Genomic DNA, 10,496 nt, shown 5'->3' on the forward strand with positions numbered 1-10,496 from the left:
CCCTCACACTAGCTCACTGCAGGTCCCTCGTGGGGAAGTCTCAGTGGCATCCTTCCAGAGGACACAGCAGAAAGAATGCTCCTAATCCTGGCAGCTCGGGCATCACTTCTGGAAGGCGGTCCTGTTGTGGAAAGAACACTGCACAAGGAATTGGCAGACCTAGGCTGGTGGATCTGTGTACTCAGGGGCCTGGCATGGGAGTCAGTGCGAGCCTGAGTTACATTTGTCTCCTCCACGGTGCCTGGCACGGGGCTTTGCGTGGGGCTGGCTGTCAACAGTTATTTTTTTGGGTGGAATAAATGCATCACTGCTCTGCTCTGCTCTCTGATCTGGACAGATTGAAACCACCTCCACAGACAGATCTGGGTGGCGGCGGCAGTCTGCTCCATGGCAGAGGATGCATGATACACGCGATCCACGTATGGAACACGACTGAAGGGCTTACCAGCCTCCTCCTGCCTGCTGTGCAGGTGCCTGGACAGCGTGGTCATGGTGAGTCCTGCTCTTGCCTGCGGGCTTGTCTTAGCCCACCTCATTCTACCTCCCAACCACGCACACCTGGGCTAGAGGACCTTTGCGGTGAGGGCCTGGTGAATTAAACGGAAACTAATTAGGGGGACTACTTTGTGCCAAATACTGGGCCAAGTGTTGCGGACACAGCAGTGAATAAGAAAGACATGGTCCCTGACTAGTGGGGAATAGAATTTTGAACTAGTAAATATTAGTGGAATGTGTGTAATGAGGAAGTATTAGGGGAGTTTGTTACTGTTTATTACTGATATATAGAAATTCAATGGATACAATTTTCATCTCAGAAGCCACATTAGTGCCCCATTCCTCTATGCGGTTCCCGCCCATAGGCAAAGGTGGCAGCTATGTGTATGGCCTGATTCATTTCAAGTTATGTCCACCTCAAAATATCTGGCCCTATGGTCTATTATGCTGTAGTTAAAAGAGTACATGGTCTATTATGATATAGTTAAAAGAATTTTGAAAAGATCTGGTTTTGAATCCTGTCTCTTCCTCTTCTAGTCTGTTAGTTAATGTTTCTGAGACAATCTCCCCCTCTGTAAAATTAGAATAACAATAACCATCCCCAGAATTCCAGGAAATGCCCCTTGAGTTACTACATGGAGTCAGCCTTGGGACAGCCCTCATTTTCTATGACTGAAAATCCCTGCAACCAGAGTGAGGTGCGGCCATAGGACAAGGTCACGTCCTAAGAGGCAATAATTAAAAGTCCACTTTAGTTGAGGGAGGAACAAAGGCAAGGCCTGGTCCTCTACCCAGCGGGCTAGTTTGTAGACCACCCTTGAAGACCCTAGTCCAGGATTCCCAAATGGTAGAAATCAGACAGTGACAGGGGGAGTGAACATTTCTAACTTTACTATCTAGTGTTGATTTTAATGTGTTTTGGGAAATACAACCAGCATAAACAAATGCATGATTTTATGAATATTTTTGTTTAGAATGATGCTAGGTTTAAATAAATGCGTTAATTTAAAGAACTAGGTAGATAATTGTTCAGTTGGCACAATGATGCAACAAAAATCATGAAGGCGGCTCACAAGTGACTGGAGTATGGATAACACTGGTCTCATAAGCCTCTTCATGTTAGTGCTGAAAAGACTGAGGTCCAAAAGGGTGAAGTTTAAGGTTGGCAAGAAGCAGACCTGGCGTTAGAACTGAATCCTCCAGAGCCCAGTGTGGTGCTCTTCTTAGTAGCCCAGGCCACCTTCCCCCCTTGAGCTCCCTGCACCAGAAGGTGTTTTGATTAGGGCTCTTTTGCTTTTAAATAACAGCTTTATTGAGATATAACTCCCATACCATAAAATTCACCCTTTTAAACTGTGCAATTCAGTGGGTTTTAGTATATTCACAGCATCGTACAACCAACAGCACACTCAATATTAGAACATTTATCAGCACCATATCCATTAGTAATCACCCTCCCCCTCAAGCCCCTGACAACAACTAATCTACTTTCTATCTCTATAGGTTTACCTGTTTTGGACATTTTACATAAATGAAATCATATACTATGTGGTCTTTTGTGCTGGCTTCTTTCACTTAGTGTATATTTTCGAAGTTCATCCGTGTTGTAGCATGTATCAGCACGTCACTCCTTTGTAAGGCTGAGTAATATTCCATTGTATGGATGTACTACATTTCAGTTACTCATTTATCAGTTCATGGACATGTGAGCTGTTTCCACTTTTGGCTATCATGATGAATGCTGCTAAGAACACGGGTGTACAAGTTTTTGCATGGATATATGATTTTTCTTGGATATATACCTAGAAGTGGAATTGTCTGGTCATATGCTATGATTGGGGTTCTTGATTACAAACAACAGAAATTGCCCCTGACCCTCTTGAACAAAGAAGAAATTATCGGCAAGATAGTGGAGGCTTCCAGAATCCACAAGGGGAAAGGCTGAAGGGCCGGGCCTGGAAAATGGGACAAGAGCCACAGGTAGGTCAGTGGCCAGGCAATTGAGCCTTAGGCAGGGCCACCCCATGGAAGTGCTCAGGCCTGCACACCACTGTAGCCTGCCAAAGGGAAATTAAGGAAACGGTATGAAGTTGAAGTTGGAGGGAATGATGGACATCCCCCAAAAGACAAACATCTACTACAACATGGACAGATTATAAGGGGGAAAGGCCAGGCCTCCTGGAGTAGCAGAACCTAGCAAACCTGGGACAGGAAAGGCAGGCAGAATTAAATACAGAGGTAGGAGTAGGTAAGGAGAGCAGGTGAGAGAGGCTCAGCTGTAGGATGGCCACTGGTTGGGCCCCAGACTGATCTGCCTCTCCATTTCCCCCCATCTCGACTTTTCCTCCATTCTTCTGCCCTCCCTTGCTGGCTTCTTCTAGCAAGATTTTGAAGACACTGAAAGGAATATATATACACACTGGAAGAATTCACTAGGCTGTAAGCTCCATGAGAACAAGGGACCAAATCTGCCTTTCTCCCCACAGTAGCCTCACTGCCTAGAACAGTGTCTGGCACAGAGTAGATGCTCAATAAATACCTATTGAAATCATGAATGAATATGGGCAAAAAGTAGTTGAGAAAAAAAGAATCCCATATCATATAGATTGAATTATTACTCCCAATTCTTTACGCTTTCCTGTTTCAGTTTCCTGTTTCCTATACATACATGTCCTTTGCCATTGAGCTTTGCAGTACCTGTTACAGAGTAGGTGAAGAATATGTCCCTGCTCCACTGATGTTGGGCACAGCCATGTGATTTGCTTTGGCCAATGAACTGTTAGTGGACGTGAGGCCAGCAAAAGCTTAAATGTGCTTGTGCAATTTACTTGGTCCCATGCACTCCTCCATCCACCTTGAGAACCTGGGTGGCCCCCGAGTAGCCACTGGCCCAAGAAAAATGAAGAGGTTTGTGGAGCCATTCTGAACACAGCCTGCAGCTGGAGCCAAACCCAGTGGGTCTCAGGAGAGCCACAGCTGATCCACAGACCTGCGAGTGAGAAAAATGAGTGTATAAATGACTTTAGAGTCCAATAGACCTAGGTTGAACTTGAGCTTATTAATTCTGAGATAGCAACATGCTGTATGATTCCAACTATGTGACATTCTGGAAAAGGCCAAACTATGGAGACAGTAAAAAGATCAGTGGTTGCAAAGGGTTCAGAGAAGTGAGAGAGGGATGAGTATGTGGCGTACGGGGATTTTTAGGGCAGTGAAATTATTCTGTATGATATTGTAATGGTAATATACATCATTACACATTTATCAAAACCCACAGACTATGCGATATGAGTGAACCTTAATGTAAAGTATGGACTTTAGTTGATAGTAATGTATCAATATTGGCTCATCAGTTTTAACAATTGTACCATACTAATGCAAGATATTAATAATAATAGAGGAAACAGTCAGGGATGGTGGTAGTGGTGGTGAGGGGGTATAGGGGAATTCTCTGTACTTCTCAATTTTTCTGTAAGAAAAAAAGTCTATTAATTAATTTCAAAAAAACAAAACCAACCAACAAATAAAATTCTATCATCCTGTACTTAATGTCTCCATGTCTGTTTCCACGTCCCTAAAATGGGGATGACGCCTACCTTATGGAGTGTTGTGAGGGTGAACATACTTAGCTGCAGAGCCTCTCATGGCAGGGCTTGGTAGATTGTTGGCTGCCCATGAAGCATCCATTCCCTCTCTCACAAATCCCAATTTTTACATAGGTTTCGCACACGTCCTCCTGTGCTTCCTGCGGAACTGATCTCACCCCGAACTTCGGAGCTGGTCTTGATTGGTGTAGGGCTATCCCAACCCTCTCACCACCATTGTTGGTTCAGGAACTCAGGTATGTGCTGGTCAGCAGAGAGCACGGGTCCAGCCCCAGCCATGTGCTCAGGAACGGGTGTGTGGATCAGTCAGGCTCTTAGCTGCAATAACAGAAGCTGACTCTGGGTGATTCAGCACTTTACAAATTTATTAAAAGGACAATGGGTGGCTCACACGATCATAAGGAGAGCTGGAGAGCCAGGATCCAGACCAAGCTGGCCCAAACCGCTCCACAGTGCAGAGCTACAAGAAAACTGCTGCCACCACCAAGCTCTGGATGCGGGTGCTGCAGACTGTACCCCAGCGGCTTCTGTGCCAGGAGCTCAACTTTACTGCAACCTCTAATGACTGCACTGTAGGAGGGAGAGAGGAGGGAGGAGAAACAGGCTCTGTACTTTTCTTCTTGCGTCACTAGCTGCAGTAAAAGTCCTGTGTCTGTGTCAGGAGAGCAAAATCTGGCTTCCACCTTGGGGAGGTGGGGCTAAAGATTTTAAACTTGTCCTAATGAAGGATGAGTGTTCAAAAGAGCCAGAGTGGTAACAAGTATGACAGATTCTGCCACAAGTTTGGCTCCAGTTTGAGAAAATGAGGCACAGCAGCATTGTTTGTTGGGACTTCTTAGGAAGAATCTTCCTCATGCATTAGACAGACACAAGAAGAGACTCTCTTTTCCTCTGGACATTGTGATGTGTTGGTGTGGTGTTTGGAGCGCAATAAATCATTTTGGCATGAGGGAAGCCAGCCTGAAAATGAAGCCGATACACGGAGGAGGGAAGAAATAAGAGAGGAGCAGAAGGAGCACAGAGCCACTGTCCTGCTCTGCTTCTGAAGCCATCCAACCTCTGCATTTCCAGCTACATGAGCAAGTGTGACTTGGATTTTCTGTTGCTTGCAGCCACATGCATCCTAACGGATGCAGTAGCGATTACACACAAAAAAACTACTAAAGACCACAAAAGGCAAGGAAACCAGTGAAGACCTGGGTTCTAGCCCTATTTCTGCCTTGTTCCTCTTAGCCAAAGCATTTAATCTCTGAGCTGCAGTTTTGCCCCTTTCACAGAGCTGTTGTAGAGTGAAATCAAGGCTGGAAGATCCCTGTGTAGACTGGTCTAAGTGCAGCGGATTATTATTCTTCCCCACAGGCTCTTGTGATCAAATGAGACAGGGGTAAAAACATGGTAATAAATGAACAAACAAACAGCTGTTTTCTCAAAAGCTTTAACATTCCAGGTCCCCACTGGGCCCAAGTTTTCATGTATTCTCTATACTTGGCAGCTGGGTGGGAGGTCATGGGAGGTTAGGAAAGAGAAGGAAATGCTTTGAAGTAGAATTAGGTCAAAGCTGATCACTAAACTGCATGTAGATTTGGGGAGTTTGCTTTTCCCTTTCTCTGTATTCTTAGAGATGCATCAGGAAAACGGTAGGCTCTTGTTCAGGAGGGGAGGGAGGGAGGGAGGACGCCAGATACGCCTGATGTTTTACCTTTATTCTCTTATATTATCCTCACCGCAGCCCTTGGAGGTGGGCATGCTTGCTTCCAGTTTCAGGTGTGGAAACGGTTTAGCGAGGTCAAGTCACCTGCCCTCGGCATGAACTTGAACTTAATCCTATCAGCTTCCAGACCGCGTGCTCTGTTCAGTACCCCTCACCAGCCCCCAGGAAAACATGAAAACACACTCCACTTGGGTATTGAGCCCCAGAGGTTTAAACTGAAGCTGAGAGAGGGCTGAGGGAAGGCACTGTTTCCTTGGGTTAACTTCAAACGTTCTTTTCCCCTGAGGGAGGCACCGGTGGTCATATGTGTAAATACCAAGGATGTCTTTGAAGGACATGTGAGGGTGGTAGGGAAGGGAACAGGGCCTCTGAGGGATGGTGGAGAGAGAGGCTCTAACTTTTCACTGTTGGCCTTCTCCTTGGTAAACGTTGTACTATGTGCATGTATTATCTACTGAGAAAGTAAATTGTATGATATTTGGTGTTTAGGTATTAGTCTGCTGCTTTCCAACAGTGACCTGGTCTAGTCACTCTTTAATATTTCCTCATTTGTAAAATAGGGATAAAAATGTCTACCTCTCCAACCTGCTCGGAAGGTTAGATCATAAAATGCGAAGGAAAGGGTTTAGCACTGAGTAAACGCTCAATAAACAGAGGCCATTTCTCGAAACAGCAAAGCTCTAGCCATATGAAAGCTACAATGAATAGGCCATTATTGTTTGTTGTCCAGGGCATTTACACAGATAATTTTGGAATATTTAAATTTTCAACCTGTACTACCTCTTAGGTCTGAAATAGTTTGGCAGGTTCACCATGAGAACAAGCCATATGTTACAAGAGAACACAGGTGTGAGGTCAGACAGATCTGACTTCAGAACCTAAGGCTGTGTAACCCTGACAAAGCGCTCAAGCTCTCTGAGCTTTAGCTCCCTTGTAGCCCTGGGTTGATTGGATTCTCATGGGTGGTCTTCATTCCTCATCAAATGCCCACATCCCAAACCAGATTCAGCTCCATAACACATTAGTTAGAAATCTATTGGGGGACATAGGGAAAAAGACACAGATCACACACTACATAATAGACACAATCAGATTCTCCATCAGATACCTTTCTTTTCCAACCATCCTCCCAAATTCCTCTTCCCTGCCAATCATTTTCTTGCTCTCTCCTTTTCACCTCTATAACTTTAAAAGACTCTCTCTGTTGTCGGGAGTAGTTCGTCCCCGAACTACTAGTAGTTAGCCCCACTCAGCAAAGTAAAGGCCAAGCAGAAGACACATTTTTGGTTCTTGAGTGTGTCTCTTTGGAGAGGGGATGGGGGCAGCCTCAGTCCATCCTGCCATGTGTAATTGGGGGTAATTATACTTGCCTTGCCAGGTTGTTGTGAGGATGAGCAGAGCTGGAATTCAAGTCCAAGTCTTCTGACCTCAAGTTCAATATCCCTTCCCACAGCTACAACAGAATATTATAGAATCTTGGTTACCAGAAATTCACCTAGCTTGAACTCTCAATCTAACTTTTTCTAATTTTGTTGTCGTTGTACGTTCAGCTTTTAGAAGAGACAAAGAGCTAGTCAGGAATGTGAAAGTAAAAATTCAGTTTCCAGAATAAGTGCTGGGGTCAGTACAATTTTATGCCAATGTCTTATTCTCTCTGTATCTGTGATGCCAACCAGGGAGACCTGAATTTAGAGTGATGACCCCCGAAGCAGAGCGACATCCTCCATTGTCAATGAGCCATCTTACCGTGCTTACTCACCTCCACTTAGTTGGACAAGAAGTTGGACTGAGATGTTTCAAAAATCATCTGCAAAACTTGAGATGTGATGAGGTTTTCTTCTTAGCCTGACTTCCCACTTTCTAAAAACCTTCTAGCAAGTTGGGATTTCACTGTATAAGACCTCTCAGAAAGTGAAAGGAGCAAGGGTGACCAAGCCTATCAAGAAGCTCAGCAGAGGGCTTCCCTGGTGGCGCAGTGGTTGAGAGCCCCGCCTGCCGATGCAGGGGACACGGGTTTGTGCCCCTGTCAGGGAAGATCCCACATGCCGCGGAGCGACTGGGCCCATAAGCCATGGCCGCTGAGCCTGTGCGTCCGGAGCCTGTGCTCCGCAACAGGAGAGGCCACAACAGTGAGAGGCCCACATACTGCAAAAAAAAAAAAAAAAAAGTTCAGCAGAGATGCAAGCTGGCTGAGGCATGCAGCAGCGGGGCCAGGAGTAGATTATGTATAAGTTTCCTAGGGCTGCTGTAACAAAGTATTGCAAACTCTGTGACTTAAAACAACAGAAATTTATCCTCTCAGTTCTGGAGGCTGTAAGTCCAAAGCCAAGGCGTTGGCAGGGCTGTGTTCTCTCTGAAGGCTCTAGGGGAGGATCCTCCCTTGCTTCTTCCTAGCTTCTGGTGCTGCCGGCAATCCTTGGCACACTTTGGCTGGTAGATGCGTCACTACAGTCTGTGCCTCAGACATCACATGGTGGTCTCCCTGTGTGTCTCTGTGATCTCTTCCTTTTTTATTTCTTCTTTTTTTTTTTTTAATTGAGGTATAGTTGATTTACCATGTTGGGTTAGTTTTAGGCTTACCTTTTTCATATTCTTTTCCATTATAAGTTATTACAAGGTATTGAACATAGTTCCCTGTGCTATACAGTAGGACCTTGCTGTGATCTCTTCTTATAAGGACATCAGTCAGTGGATCAGGCCTGCGCAATCCAGTATGACCTCATCTTAACTACTCACATCTGCAAAGACCCTATTTTCAAATAAGGTCACATTCACAGGTCCTGGAGGTTAGGACTTCAACTCATCTTTTTGGGGGACACACTTCAACTCACAACAGAGTGCTCTTCCTATCTTCCAAGTTTGTCAGCCAAGGTACCTGCTGAAATGATTCAAAAGCTAGCACACAGCTAACAGTGACTGAAGGGAGGAGGCTGGTGGGAAGGTGAACTTGTGGGAATTTCCAAAACTGGGGCAGTGGAGGCCTTGAGTGCCAACTCAGTTCTTAATCTCCTCCTCCAGTCCTGGTGGAGGCACAGTTTCATAACATCTGAAGTACAGGATACTTTGCTAGTCTTAACCTAACCCATAACTTCAAAATTAATGTTGGCAAATTGGCTCATTCATCATTTATAAGATACAGTTTCACATGATGGTTAACATCCCCTTCCAAGGTAGATGTGTGTGTAATTCATTCCAGTTTTTAAGAGACATCTCCCAGAATTCTCAAATTTATTGTCAAATAACAGTTCCAAAAAATTGCATCTGATGCTGACTCAGGCCTGGCAGGGAGAGTTGCCACTGGCACTGAGCTCTGGCACTGATTTGTGACTTCCCAGCGGGAGAACCCCAGGGATGGAAGCCCACAGGCGTGATCTCCCTCTTAGATTAAGATTTAATAGGATGGCCTCCCCCACCCAGGCTGCCAACCCGGATCAGTGCCACAAGCCAACTCTTGGCCTTGCTGTGAACAAGGGCAGTGAGGAAGACTTGGCAAACTTTTAATTAACTGAAGATAAATAAACATACAGAGGGAGCATGAGTCCATTAGCTGGCACCACCACCCGGAGGGAAAAGACCTCACTAATCACACGCCACAGCAGGTGAAAAGACCTGCAGACCAGCAGTGTCCATTTGCTCTCAAATTGAAAACCGTATTTTCAAAATAAATATGCATGGGGTTTCTGTTTGTCATGTTGTTTCTCCTGAAAAGCAGGAAAGCTGGGATATTAATGAGCAACTGTTTTTGATATTTTAGCCCAGGAAAGCTGAAAACACAAGTGCAGCAAAACAAGGCTGGAATGGCCCTTCCCGCGGAGGAGAGAGAGAGGGAAGTCGTTCAGGAAGCCAAGCAAAGGCAATCAGAAATTGAGGACCCATCTCCAAGGGAAAACACAAATAACGCAGTCAGCCTGGGCTGGATCAACTGAATCTAGACGTGGTGGAAGATCAGGTGTGGCAGAGGTATGCTATTTGCTCAGAGTCAAGGAGTCAGCAAGGTTAGATCCTAGGTAGGCCTGCAATTCACCAACCTTGGTTTGGATTGCAAGATGGACAAGAGACAGGGCTGGAGCTTAAGTTTACAACATTCTAGAGGAAGATTTTATACAGTTTTAGAACCTCGTCAGAAAGCAGGCACTGCATTTACTCATTACGGTATTTATGCATCACTTACCGCATAACAAGTGCTATCCAGATCTGGAGGCACAGCAGTGAGGAAGATTTAACGAAGTCTCTATTCTCACGAAGCTTACATTCGAGCTGGAGGAAGGGAATGACAAAACCAGAAAAGATCAGGTGGCAGCTAAGTGCAGAGACCTGAATGGCCAGAAAGAGCTGGCTGTGCAAAGACCTGGAGAGCATTCCAGGGGACAGCAAGTGCAAGGCCCCGTGGAGGTGGGAGCTTGGTCTCTTGGAGGAATGGAGGAAAGGCCAGTGTGGTTGAAGCTCAGTGAGAAAGGAGATGAGTAGTAGAGGAAAAGAATAGGCAGGGACAAGGTAAGGAGATTGGATTTTATTCCAAGTGCAATTATTGATACTTATTTACACGAAAACTGCCATTCCCTCTAGATTACAAACTTCAAGAGAGCAGAGGCTATATCTGTCTTGCTTACTCCATACCTAATTTGCATTCCAGGGCATGTACTGCCTGCCTTTTTTTTCTTTCTCCTCCCTCCCCTCCTTCCTTC

General features: G+C 45.4%; 1 long non-coding RNA gene across 1 annotated transcript; it reads left to right on the forward strand.

Annotated features, from left to right (window-relative positions):
• The first annotated feature begins 340 nt into the window (after positions 1–340).
• On the forward strand, positions 341–9,756 carry LOC307192025. The gene is made up of 3 exons (XR_013829918.1): positions 341–492; positions 4,215–4,336; positions 9,566–9,756. It is a non-coding gene; the product is annotated as an uncharacterized lncRNA (long non-coding RNA).
• The last annotated feature ends 740 nt before the right edge of the window (positions 9,757–10,496 follow it).

The sequence above is a fragment of the Stenella coeruleoalba genome (assembly GCF_951394435.1).
Source record: "Stenella coeruleoalba genome assembly, chromosome: 1".
NCBI classification, from domain to species: domain Eukaryota; kingdom Metazoa; phylum Chordata; class Mammalia; order Artiodactyla; family Delphinidae; genus Stenella; species Stenella coeruleoalba.